Here is a 14,360-nt window from a genome sequence, read left to right on the forward strand (position 1 = left end):
TGGCTTCTGCAAGACCAGCTCGGGGGACACCCATGGGGCTTCGGGAGCAGGTCTGGGACACATGAGTTCATGCAAAACCCAAGTCTCTAGAACAGTCCGGCTGCACAATCTCTCTTGCCTTGGCCATTCCTTGCTGCAGCTCTGGTGTGTGGCTGATGCTGGATGGAGCAGCACGAGCTGAGCCCCAGATATTTCCAGTGCTGAGCACCACCGGCTTCTCCACAGGTCCAGGACATATTCCCCTCCCGGATTAACCCCAGAGGCCCTGCCCTGCTCTCATGGGATTTTACCATGGTTTCATTACCGACATGTAATTACAAAGCCGTATGTAATTAAGCTGCCATGTTTAATGCTTCTCCTCCAGCAGCACCAAGGATGGGGCAGTGTAAGAGGACTGTGATAACCACCTCCCTCTCCACGCTCCTCCATGGTTGTCTCCATCGCTCTTCTCATACCCCGCTAATAAATTCAGAAGAAAACAGGCTACTGATGCTCATCCCAGTGAAAAGGTGCCTCCCACCCTTTCTGATACGGCATCGACAGAGTGATCGTCACCGAAAGCCGACTGCACCGCACCGGCAGAACGATGCAGATGGTGGGGCTGATCTCAGGGCTGGGGGGGGGATTTACAGGCTGGGGGGTCTGCGAAATGTTCTGTGGGCTCCATGAAATAGCCTATGGGGTCTATGAAATACTTCTGGGGTCTGCGAACTACCCTACGGGGTCCGTGAGATGCCCTTTGGGGCTGAGGCCGTGCTCCGTTCCCCGCCGGCTCCCTCCCTGCGCCCTCTTCGCTCCGCCGGAGGGAGCTGACAGTTATTTTTCCCCTGCTGCGTGTTTCTGGGCTCGCTCCTGTTTACGGAGATGGAAGTTAAAATAACTGATTGATGACTTTGTTCCATCCCAAACACTTTGGGGAAGTTCGCGTGGTTTCGGAGGGCGAGCTGGGAGCTGGGATTTCATTAAGCACTTGGCTCCCGGCACTTCTCCAGCCATGCTCCAGGGGTGGCTAATGTTGTTTTTTAAATCCTGTTTTGCTATCCCAGGAGCCGGACTGGCGATTTCCATGGTTTGCAGGAGAAACTTGGAGATGTGGCGGGTCCCCGGGGTTCACTCTGAGCTCTGAACCACCAGCAAACCTCGCAGCCACCGCAATATTGTTTCACTTAAGCCCTCCTCCATCGCCTCATCAGCACAAAATCGCGCTCCAGCTGCCTAAAAGCTTTGGAAAAGAGCCCAAAAATGAACTACTGGAGTTTGTTTTTATTGTGTGGATGAGGATTTGCAGGCTGTGGCTGGGACAAAAGGAGCGAGCGGACCTTTCCCCGCCTGGAAGGGTTTGCTTAGGAGCTAAAGCCTCGACCCCAGCTCAGCAGTGCTCGGCTCCATGAACATCATTTATGAAACAGATGCAAAAAGCAGTGTGGAGGGGAGCCGACATGAAAGGCAGGAGCCAGGGAAAGATTTGGTTTAGCTCTGGAGCTCAGAAAGGCTTTTCTGGAGTGGTGAAAGAGCCGGGAGCTGGGGGAGAGCAAGTTTTAGCACTTGGGGGTCTGGCTACAGGGTGACCCCCAAATATCTGCTGGCACCAGCACAACATGACTGACCCCCCGACATGTGAAACTGGGAGTGTTCCCTGGTCTGTAACTACATCTGTCAAGGAAAAAAAGCTTTTCCCAGTGTTTTTTCAGGGCATGGCTGTGATCTGAGTGCCCGGGGACTGTTACCTGCATCCCTGCTGCCCCCACACAGCCCCACATCTCAGCCCATGTTGGGGGTTCGCTGGGCACTGGGATAACCTGGAGCAGCAGAGGGAGCCGCTGGGGTTTCCCTCCTGGGCGCCGTGTCCATCCCTGCTGCCTCTCCTTCTGCATCACAGCTCAGAACAGCAGAGATGGGAGATGCTATCAGAGCCCCAGAAGTGTCTCAATAGCCAATTCCTTTTTAATTACATTGCTGAGCTGGGGAAATTAAGATAAGTATTCTGGCTTCTTTAGAAACCCTCTGCGAGATGGAGAAGGCCATTATTTTTGAACTCTCCATGAGTAACACACATCTCAGGCTCTGTGCCTGGAGTGTTGACTCTTGGGGGGCACTCGCAGGGTAGCATCACCGTGTCGCGTGCCAGTACGACACCAATATTCCATCGAATCATAGAAACATGGAATAGTTTGGGTTGGAGGGCCCTTCCCAGCTCCCCCAGTGCCCCCCCTGCCATGAGCAGGGACATCTGCACCAGCTCAGGTTGCTCAGAGCCCCGTCCAGCCTGGCCTGGGATGTCTCCAGGGATGGTTCAGCCACCACCTCTCTGGCCAACCTGGGCCAGGCTCTCACCACCCTCAGGGGCAACAATTTCTTCCCCATGTCCAGCCTGAATCTCCCTTCTTTTACTTTAAAACCACCATCCCTTGTGCTATCGCAACCGGCCCTGCTAAAATATTTGCTGGGAACATCTTGCTGGCAGATGCGGGCTGGCGGCAGGGCCTGAGATGTTGCACAACGTCGGATGGTGATAGAAATGCGGTCGCAGGATGAAAACGGGCGCGATGGGAACGCGGTGAGCTCCGAGCCAGGGCAGCACCTCAATGGGGACATTTAAACCGCGGAGCAAGAGCAAGAGCCGAGCTCCAACCTGCAGCCCAAAGCCTGTTTGCTTTAGCTCTGGACAGGGTTTGGTGGACAAAGACCGCCCTGTGTGGAAGAACATGTTGCTTTGGGCAATTAATCGCTCCTGAGGAAATCTTTAATTTATTGCTCTTATTTACCGGTAATAGCTTTGGGCTCAGGTGCACTCTGGCTGGTGGGGAGGGCAGCCTCCCCCCATGGGATGGTGGCCTCTGGTCTTATCTGGGTCTTTTCCTCCTGGGTTTTTTTTTTGCTGTAGAGTATATCAAGGTGGGCAGGTTTGCAACTGATTTACATCAACACATAGGAGAGGTGTAGGCTGGACAAGCCTCACCAGAGGATCTGGTGTTGGCAGCGAAATTGGAGCATTGGGCTAAAAGCTGCTTTTTGGTGTGTGGTTGAGCCTCTACTTGGGGTGGACAGAAAACATGCAAGGGATGGAGCTGGGTGGGTGGTGAGCACTCCTCGTTGAACCCCACGTGAATTTATTTCAGGTTAATTATTGCGCTGAGCAATGTGGGGCTGAGCCTGGCTTGGGGTAATCGAGGCTGATCCACCTCTGAGTTTCAGCTCTGAAAGAGTTTTCCAGCATCTGCGCTGGCAGAAAACGCCACGGAAACGCCTTCCTTTCCCGGAGCGCCTGTGGTCACGGGGTGACCGGAGCCATAAAACATCTCACGACCTCGTGCATTGTGCCGAGGGCATGCTCGGAAAAGCTGGTTCTCTGCAGAGCTAATTCTGGAGCTGCTGGGATTCCCCCGGGGGCAGTTGTGCCCGTATCGATTTTCACCAGGGGGTAAATGGGGTTTTGGTGGGGGGCAGGTGCTGCTGAAGGGAAGGGCTGGAGCAATGTGAGCAACTGGGACCAGCTGAGATGAAAACTGCCTGGAGTAGGTTGGGAAGGCAGCACAGGAGATAAATCCTTCCCGAGACAGACTCAGAGCGATGCTCCCGGCCTTGGATCGAGAGCTGCCTCCCAGAAACACCTCCCCAGGAGTCCAAATCTGGCTGGGGGGAGGTAGAATCAGAGAATCACAGGATGGTTTGGGTTGAAGGGACCTCCCCAGCCCCCCCAGTGCCCCCCCTGCCATGAGCAGGGACATCTGCACCAGCTCAGGTTGCTCAGAGCCCCGTCCAGCCTGGCCTGGGGTGTCTCCAGGGATGGTTCAGCCACCACCTCTCTGGCCAACCTGGGCCAGGCTCTCACCACCCTCAGGGCCAACAATTTCTTCCCCATGTCCAGCCTGAATCTCCCCTCCTTTGGTTTAAAAACATCACCCCTTATCCTATCGCAACAGGCCCTGCTAAAAAATCTGTCCCCATCTTTTTTATCAGCCCCTTTTAAGTACGGAGAGGCCACAATAAGGTCTCCCCGGAGCCTCTCTTCTCCAGCTGAACCCCCCAGCTCTCTCAGCCTGCCCTCCCAGCAGGGCTGCTCCAGCCTCGGGTCATCTTTGTCAGCACCAATGATCATCCCAAGGGACACCAGGGTCCCACAGTCCCAGGGCTCGGCTTAGAGCAGGTTTCTTGCAGGAAGGTAAACTCAGAGTGGGGGAGCAGAAATTATATTTCTCTTGTTCATTTAATTTGGCTGTAATAGCATCTCTCCCCGCCGAGCCATTGATCCGTTCCTAAAAGCAGACGTGTCCCTGCAAAAAGCTCACCCAAGGGTGTTTTTAAGCCTTGAAAACTGCTTGGAGGTACAAAGTGCAGGGGAAAGAGGTGTTGGGGGACGTTTTCCCAGCTTCTCGCTCCTGCAAACCCCCATAACGCTGCCAAGGGTCCCATGGGGGTTTCAGCTCCCCCCACGTCCCACAGGGGAAACCAGCCCTCAGGTCTGGCCTGTGTCTGAGAAGGAGCATCCAAAGGGAGCCTGAAACACGGCTCTGGGGCACACAATCCAATTTGGGAGCACGGAGAGAGGAGGACGTTTGATGTTTGGAGCAACGCGATGGGCAGGTCCCACAGGGAGTAAAAAAAAAAATAGCAGGGGATAAAAGGGCACGAAAGGCAAAGAGAGGAGAGCAACTAAAACCCATCCAAAAACAAGGGCAAAATTGTTCACTTCCAGGGGTTAGTCACAATGAAAACACTGGGATTTCATAATTTCTTCCAGCTCCAGAAAAATACCCAGTTAGGGCAGCAAAAGCCCTGGCCAGGTCAGTGTGTGCTGGAGCCAAAGGAGACCCATGGCCCCTCCATTGATCCCATGGGTGATTTTCCAGCTTTACTGGGGACAGGAGCATCACAGGACCAGGGTGCTGGGTGAGAATTCCCAAATTAATCCCCCCAGCTGGGGTTTCCAGCCTGAGCAAGGGAGCAAAGCTGCTGTGGGAAAGACGCACGGTGGGTTGAGCGATGATGCGCACATCCAGGTTTTATCACTCGGTGGTGAGCAGATGGGGTCTGGCATCAAAACCCACCAGCTTTCCTGGAGCTTGACCTCAGGGTTTGGTGTAGGGTGATAAATTAACCCTTCTTTCTTTACTAGTTTAGAGATGGGGAAGGAGGAATTTTGCTCTGGTTGAAATATCCTGGTGAAAGACACAGGAAAGACCCCCCAGAGCTGCTGCTCCACGTGGGAAGGTGGAGATTTGGGGAATCTCTGGGTGTGATGCTCTGGACATCTGGGCTCCCCTGCCAGCGGTGTCCTTGTCCTTTACACCACCCAGCATGATGTCCCGAGCTCAGCAACACCAGGAGCACCAGCCAGGCTATAAAAACATGGGAACTGTAGTGGGTTTGAGCATCAAACCCACATTTTTTCTCAGCACCACTGTCCGGTGGCATGATCCCCCCACAGAAGGGATTTTATCAGTGAGCGCTCTGATATACGAAGCCAAATCAGAAACAGTGCATTATTTCACCAAGAAACATCTGAAAAGACACAGTTTGCCAAAATATTAAGCCTGCTGTGTAGGAGAGATCCCTCCCTCTGCTTTAAATGAGGACTTTTAGGGGGAGGATGGGGTGACCCAGATTATCCCCACGAGGGACGGCAATTATCGTCCCTCCTGGCAGCTCAGTGGAGCGGCCAGGGCCAGGTGAGCAGGCGGAATGAGGTGCTGCTTTATCCCCTGAGCTTTGCTGCTCTGCCTTTTGCTGCAATAATTTTTGGGGATTTAGGGTGACGCTCCATGATGGGCGATGCCTGGGGTCACTGCTCCGCATGCAGCCCTGATGCTGTTGTGTTTTGGGTTTTTTTTTTTTAATGAGAAGGATGAAAACTGGGAGCTTCACGACTGCTTGACTTGTGAACTTTGGGTAAGAAGAGAAGCCGTTCCAAAGGTGAGCTCATTTCTAACCCCGGGAAATGACTTCATGGACGCTGGTATTTACTCACAAAAACATCGCATGTCAGATGTCCCTGACTAGACTTTCTGTTTCGAGTCCAGTATGAGACAAAAATTTCCTTGGACAAGCTGCTCCTGAGACAATTCAAGGCTTGGAGGAGGAGAAGAATTGAAGGGGGAAAAAAATCAGCATTAAAAACTCTGAAATCATGGGGTTTTTCTGAGCAAAGAGGAATTTTTGGACAACCAGCCTGGCAGAAGCACCTGCCTGGGTGACGGTGCTGAGGGTGGTGGGTGCTGCTGTAGGATGGTTCTGCTTGAATAGGAGCCGTCGTCACCCTCCTGCAATGCCCAGCAGCAAGAATTTATTTCAGAGGTGAAAAGACAATTTTTTCTCTCTTTTGTGAAGGCAAGACCCCATCAGTAATTTATCAGGATAAACAGCAGCAGGTTCCCTGCCCTGCGTTTGCGCTGGGTTCATGGAAATTAAATCCCGTGCTGCTCGCCCTGTGTGAGATCCCAGTTTATACGGGATGTCCGATGGAAAACCAAAGTGCTTGTGCTTCTGTTCAAGGTCTGCCCGTGCAAAAAATTGCCACCAGGGCTGTGCTACATGTTGTGGCTTTCTGGTGTCTGTTTTCTCCAGCATCTTGGGATGATCTTGATGGATTTGGGGAGAAAAGTCCTATTTGGGGAGCCTGGAGGTGCTCGGACTCCTTGTGACCCAGCTCCAGGGATGTACTGGGGCAGCATCCCAAAAGGAGGGGATTTCGGAAAGAGCCGAGCCGGGGTGTATGGAAACATCCCTGCCTGCCAGCGCTGTTTCCTAATCCTGGGGACTAAAAAACCTCTGATGGTTAAACCAGTGTTCAGAGACTCAGCTGAAGGCTGCTGAGCAGACGACATCCAAGTTGACCTTTGAGGAGATGACCCCAAAAAAAAAAAGAAAAAAAAAAGAGAGAACACACAAGGGGGTTACTGTGCAAATGCCGGAGACAAATAATCATTTTAATAAGGGACCCCACCCTTAAAGTAAGACTTATTGCTAATGCATGCCCAGGACATTTCTGCGTGATGGCATGCTAAAAAAATCCTCTCTGAACAGGGACCAAAAGCTTTGTTGTGGCATGAGCAAGGCTTACAGTTCCCAAGAAAAATCCTGTCCCTTTCTTGCGTCATACAGTCGGGGATGGACAGGACATTTCTAGACGAAAAGGCAGCCAGCCGGGAAGGAGGACACACAGGGAATACATTCCTGACTCGCTATTTAATTGCTTTCTTGCAGGTGCAAAGAGCTAAATGAAAGGAAAAATAAGGAGGACCATGTGGGGCCGAATTAATTTCAGCTTTGAGCAGGAGTCTAACGCTAGAAGGAGGCGGCTGCTGTAATAAACAGGCTTCCACCCAACTTCTTTGTGGTTTTTGTGCTTTTTTGCCCCCCAAGGACGGGGCTTGTTCCCTGCCAGGTAAGGAGGTGATGGGGACGGTCCCCTCCCGTGTGACAAGGGTGGCTGGAGCTCGCTACTTTTCTCTTTCCCCTTGGATGTAAAACTCTTCGAATGCATAAGTTTTGCTCTGTGATTCTGAGCAGAGAGTTTCCAGTCGGATCCCTTAAATGCCAAAGTGATGGAGGGTTTCGGGAACTCTGATGGACGGTGATGCCCCAAGGGCTGACCTGGTCCAGCGCCTGCAGCATCCCTGGGTCTCTCTGCTGCACAATTTGACTTTTGAGCCCACAAAAGGGGAAAAAATCCTCCTTTTTCACTTGTGCCCAGGAGCAGAGCAGCCCCAGAGATGGTACAACCCCTCGCTCAGAGCTGGGGCATTTCCTCTTGAAAATAAGTGGGAATAGGTTTAATGATGGAAAACCTCTCCCAGAAGGTGAACCCCCTCCTCTCAGGGAACACTGCAGAGCCAACGCCATCAGCCTGCGGTCCCCCTGTACGCCGTGTACTTCTTAATTTAATAAACCAGGGGACGTGAAGGTCAGTTTGCATGTAAAGTCCCTGTGATGCCCCTGGGAGCACGTGTGCTGGTGCTGGCCCTGGAGGAGCTCTTGGGACTGTCCCTTTGTCACCCCTACAGCTCTTTTGCTGGCCAGAGGAATGGGATGTCCTCAGTTTCCCTCCCTGCCCTTGCATTGCACATCATATTTGTTAAGCTCTTGTGAGCTCTTTGTCCCTCCCAGGGTTTCAAGCTCTCACTACATTACGCTGAAAGAAATACAAAAAGAACAAGGTGGGAACTGTTAGAGTGCAGAAAAAAAAAAAAAAAAAAAAAAGTATATTCATTAAAATGACAAAATGACCCAAGTTTCTCCTTATTAATTCTTTCCTTACAGCGTTTCCAATCCAGGCACGTACCTGTGTTCATCTGGGATGCTCCCACGGACCGAGGAGCATCGCTGGGGTGTGTGAGTCTGTGTGTGCGGCAAGTCTCACGGTTGTCTGAGCAACGGGACGTTCATCACTAACTCCAGGGATCATTAACTCATTTTTCCTGTATTTATAGAAAACCGATGCAGGGAGTGTTGGCACTTATCCCTGATGAGGCCACATTTGTCCACAATGTCTTGAATTTTGGCTGATTCTTGCAATACGGGGGCTTTGTCATCATCCCTGCCGCCTGCTCATTAAGCCTGAAATCAGGCAGCTCGTCAAGGCTGCGAGGGCAGGGGTGCCGGCCCCTGCCCAGGGGTACTCACCTGCTCCAGCCGCGTTCCTGGTTTGCCTGCACAGGAGATTTTTTTTGCATCAGCATCTCCAGCTGCCTGCATATGCCTGGGCTAAAAACCAGCATAGCTCTCAGCTCAACTGTTGGCAAAGGGGAAATTTTGCTGCTTCCAGGGGTTTTGGTGCAGGGATGTGATGCAAAGATGCGCTGGAGCATCCTGATTCGGCACCGTGGCGGTAGGAGACCCGCGGGGAATGACAAGGAGCATCTTGGCGTAAGAAATACGTACAGCAGGTACGTTCCCATCAGCTGGACCTAAGCCAGACCTGGGCACAGGTTTCTCCTTATTTCTCCCAGACTTTTTAACTGTTTTTTCTTTTTGCTGTGTGTTTTTGGGTTGGTTTTTGGGGAAGGAGGGGAGCGACTTGCTGTGAGTTGTCGGCATCTCCCTCCTGCAGAGCTGGGGAGGCAGATTTGATCTCTGCTGCCTGTGTTATTCCTGCAAAGGTGCAGAATGCTTTATTTGGGTATCGGCAAACCAGAGGGTGCTTGAAATGGTAAGAGACCGACCCTACCCATCGCTGGGACTGTTAACAGCTCGTGTCCCAGGGAGTTGGAAGTATTTGCCCTTGAAATGTTAATTGTCCCCAGGCTGGTTGTGCTTGGGGGAAAAGGGCAACTAAATCAAGCTGGGGGGGGGAAAGGACAATTAAATCAAGCTATGGTGGGAAAGAGCAGTAAAATCAAGCCGTGGGGGAGCACCACGTGGCTCATCACCCCCAGCTACCCCCTGTGTGAGTGAATTTCTTCTGTCACCTCATCCTCCTGCTTCACCTCCCCACGGCAAAAGGACAGAGGTGTTGAGCTGGTGCTCCTGGATTCTGGGAAGGTCCAGGCTCCACAACACCACCGTGATCCTCTCCCAAGAGCTGCTGTCAGTCCCCGGACAGCACGGGATCCCCCTTCTTCCCTCCTGTGCCCCCCAGGTGCTCCCACATACAGCCCCAAATCCATCACTGGAGGTGGAGGTGGACCATTAAAGCGTAACACCTTAAAAACCATGGGGTTTCTAAAAAGCCAAGCTCTGCTTGCAAAACTCCTTTGAAAGGACGAGTCCTTGAGCCGAGCACGGCTGCCCCGGCACAGCTCCGGTGTGACCATTCCTGGCGGGCAGCGGCTCGTCCCGTGGTCCTGGCCACCGCTCCCGCTTCCCAGCTGCTCAACCGCTTCGCAAAGAGCTAAAAATATATATGTCTGTGTGAGCGATTGCCATAGATACGGCAGCGGGTGAGCCAAGGAGGGCAGCCGGGCAGTGTCACCGTGACCAGGAGGTGCCGGTGCCTCGGCAAAACAGATGACACAGAGGGGATGGGCAGGGACACGATGGGACTGGCAGGTTGCTGCTGGTACCTGCGGTGCAGATCGGGTTCAGTTTTGGGCCCCTCACGCCAAGAAAGGCCTTGGGGTGCTGGAGCGAGTTGAGAGAAGGGAACGGAGCTGGTGAGGGGCTGGAGCACAAGGGTGATGGGAGCGGCTGAGGGAGCTGGGGGTTCAGCTGGAGAACAGGAGCTGAGGGGAGACCTTCTGATCTCTGACCTGCCTGAAAGGAGCTTGGAGCCAGGGGGGGTCGGGCTCTGCTCCCCAGGAACAAGCGCCAGGACCAGAGGAAACGGCCTCAAGTTGCACCAGGGAGGTTGAGGTTGGATCTGGGGAACAATTTCTTCCCACAAGGGCTGTGGGGCACTGGAACAGGCTGCCCAGGGCAGTGCTGGAGTCACCATCCCTGGAGGGGTTGGACAGACGGACATGAGGTTCTCGGGGACATGGGGCAGTGGGGATGCAGGGGTTCAGGCAAGACGGGTATGAAGAACCATAGTGGGATGGGATGGGACAGGGTTTCTTCTCCCTTTTGGACACAGCCAGAAGGGAAAACAGTCACCGCTGCCTTGTCCTGGCACACAGGGGGTGTTGGGAACACATCCTTACATAGTTGACCAGGAGAGAGAGTATTTGGGGCAACAAGAAGGCGACACAGCCCAGCTCCTCTTGACTGTCTCTGTCCCCAACCCCTCTCCATGACATGACCTGGCAGTTCTCAGACCACATACTGGGCTGATTAGACCAAACCCCACACTTTTTCCTCTTTGTTTTCCCCTCTCTCATTTATACACATTTTCTCTATCTAAATGGCTTGACCCAGCGCCAGCACCTCCTCTCTGCCCTGAGCCACAGGTGATGCTTGGGTTGGCCCAACGAAGAAGGTGATGGGAACCACCTGTGCGTGGAGAGGTTTATCAGCACTCATGGTCCTTTGTTGCATTGTGAGGGTGGTTGCTGGAGGGGATTGACTGAGCTATGGTGAGTAAAATGGAATTTTTTGTTTTTTACCAACATACCAGAAGTTGCTTATGAAGGTGGAGGCCTCTTCTCTGAGCATGGGCAAAGAGATGGGTTTATTCAACTGTGTTGTTCCCTTCTGTGTAATTAGAAACAGTGGATTATTTCTTTGTTCATTCTTTGCTGATTGTTATTAGGTACTTTTTTTTTTTTCTTTTTGCTTTGGAAGAGAAATTCAGCTTTGAGACAAGTGGATTTTACTTCTTTCTTTTGGTTTTGTGAAATCCTTGGGCAGCTCAGGAGCTCTGGATTTGGCAGGAGGCAATTCCTTGGGCATTTTTGTGGTGACTGCAGTTTCGAATGAGCATCTGGACTTCATCAGGATGGAAGGGCTTTGTTTTAAAAACAATTCTTGACTTGCTGTGGTTGTGCGTGTAGGAAAGCTGAGATCTCTCCTCCCAAGAAAGCAAATCTCCTTTGGGCACTGAGCGGGGTTTCTTGACCCTGTCTCCAAGAGGAGGTGGATCCCCATCAGTCACAAAGGACCTGGACTGGTCTCCCAGTGCCCCAGTTAACAAATTATTAGTACTGGAGAGGTGGCAAGTGGTGTTTGCAGGTTGGCAGAGGCTGGGCAGGGAGGATGCTGGAAATCACGGTGCTCAGGGGGATGCCAAGATGTGGACGAGCGCTGGGTGCTTGCCTTTCCCCTTGTGAAGCGTCGTTTATGCTAAATATGCTGCCTAAGGAGAAAAAAAAAATCAATTAGAGCTGCAGGAGCCCGGAGTGGCTGGTGGGGATCAGTGTGAGCCCTTTAGGAAGCGTCCGAACTCCAATGAGATGCGTAATCATTGTTTGGCTTTCCTGGTTTTGTTTTGCTCGCAGTTAATTACGCAATGCTAAGGGGAGCGGGGTTTGCTGCTGTCAGGCTGGCTCAGCTCGACCGGTGCAGAAAAAGAGTTTCTTGTAAGGTGATGAGAATGGCTTGTGGTGGGGGAAGCTAATTTATTCATCAGACACTCTTTTTTTTTTTTTTTCCCCCCCTCTGTTTATATTACTGATGATTGCTAATGGGAGGCAGAGCTTGGAGGTGCGTTGGTTTTCTGGCAAGCTGCAAACAAGCAGGAAAATGTCTTTAATTTCCTGAAACATTCTTCACCTTTCTGCTGAGTGGGAGAGAACAGGTCCAGCATTGCTCACTCATTTAAGGCCGCTTGTCCTCTCTTGCACAACAGCAGGAGAGCTCGGAGACTTTCTCTGAGGAGCAAGAAGCATCTTTTCCCTCTGGGAGGGACCCACATGGGTACAGTGGGCAGAAGCAGGTTTGGCTCTAGATGAAGAGTAGGAAAATTGGGATGCTGGCATGGATACCTTCGTCTCTGGGGATGCATGGCACGTCCCTCAGGATGCTTGCAGGCACTCCTGCCCATCTCTTGATACCTTCCCTCCTGTTGCTGGTGCTCAAGGTTGACACTTTTGGGAAGCCCAGAGTGTGGGCAAGGTGCCCAAAGCGACAGCTTCCAGGATAGAAGGAAAATGTCACTAGAAGAGTGTTGTGCCAAGCGCCGTGCCCAATGTAGGCAGGGCTGGGGACTGAGCACCTCCCCGGGGGATCAGCCCTGGTCTGGGTCCCGCCCGAGGTGGTTTGGATGTTCCTGCATTTCTGATTCTGCATCTCTTAAATCTGGTGGTACTTTAGAGAGGGAAAAGATTTTTACATCACTCAGCAGGAGCATGAAACCCAGAGCCTCAGGGGTTTTCCTGCTTTCTGCAGTGGTTCCTGCTTTTCCCCACATCGCCTCAAACCCTTGGTCTCCAGAAGCACCTGCCTTCTTCCTCAGCTGGCTCCTGAGATCTATCCATGTATATATAAATATATATGAAAAAAACCTTACATTTATAGATATATTATCTATTTCCCATTATGGAAGTAAAATTCTCCCACTTCCCTGAAATCTGCCCACTCTCTGTGGGCAACAGCAGCTGCCACGCTCCTCCTCGTGGTCACAGCAGGATCAGATTTGTCTGACCCAGTTCCTTAATATTCACTGCACTAATGTCACAAACATATTAATAAGCACAGGTAGCTCTGTATTTTACAACTCCTCGACCTCACCCCGGGCTCCCTGCTTCAGACACAGTGGTCCTTTGTTCGGGAGGAAATTCTGATTTATTCCCCATTAGCATTTTTGTAGTACTGTGCATGTTCAAAGAGCCACGCAAGTGGCTTAAGAGGTTAATGCGAACCTTGGGTTAATTCATAATATTGTTAGTTACACAGCACAATACTCGCATTAATTCAGCTGACTGCGTCGTGCCACGTTGGGAAACACATGCTGAAATCAGCAGGGAGCGCAGCAAACAAGCGTGGGAGTAGGATATTAAGTATTTTGCTGGCCTGCTAAGGTAGAATCTGAGCACCTTAAATAGATTTATTTTCCCATCGCCTTTGAGGACGTCATTACCTTGCTCTGCAGATGTGGAGCTGAAGCGCTTGAGACATGTTTGAAGCTTTCAGAGAAGGGAACGGAGCTGGTGAGGGGCTGGAGCACAAGTGTGATGGGAGCGGCTGAGGGAGCTGGGGGTTCAGCTGGAGAACAGGAGCTGAGGGGAGACCTTCTGATCTCTGACCTGCCTGAAAGGAGCTTGGAGCCAGGGGGGGTCGGGCTCTGCTCCCCGGGAACAAGCGCCAGGAGCAGAGGAAACGGCCTCAAGTTGCGCCAGGGGAGGCTGAGGTTGGATCTGGGGAACAATTTCTTCCCCAAAGGGCTGTGGGGCATTGGAACAGGCTGCCCAGGGCAGTGCTGGAGTCACCATCCCTGGAGGGTTGGACAGACGGAGATGAGGTTCTCAGGGACATGGGGCAGTGCCAGGGGTGGGTTATGGTTGGATGTGATGATCTTGAGGAACTCTTCCAACCAAAATGATTATATGTTCATCAGGACTCAGTCCTTATGTGCAGCCACCTCTTTCTTGTGGGTGAATTTGAACTGCTGAAAGCAGAAAAAAACATATATTTTTCTTTCTGGGGATAGAGCCTGAAGCAGCTGGTGCAGATCAGCTTCCTACATGGATGCTGTTGCTCTGCACTTGGGAAGAGAGCTCAGCCGAAGGGCTTAAAATCAAATAAAAGCCCAGGCAGATATTAAGAGATGGTGCTGAATGGCCACTGGGCATTCATTCCTTCTGCTTGCTCTCCAGGTTTCTTTGCATAGGAAATTTTCTGAAAAAAAGAGCCATGAAACCCTGCTGCCTTCCTCCCCATCTGTGCCAAAAGGTGTTTTCTTTGCAGATGTACAAGCCTTTTTACAACACAACACCCTTTAAACAGCCTCAGATGCCTCTAGTTTTTCTGCCTGACACATTACCTACCCTAAACTGACAAATATATAACATAGGTTCTACATAACATGCTGAGGTGGCCCAAAAATGGGC

Source organism: Caloenas nicobarica, chromosome 10 (genome assembly GCF_036013445.1).
Source record: "Caloenas nicobarica isolate bCalNic1 chromosome 10, bCalNic1.hap1, whole genome shotgun sequence".
Lineage (NCBI taxonomy): Eukaryota > Metazoa > Chordata > Aves > Columbiformes > Columbidae > Caloenas > Caloenas nicobarica.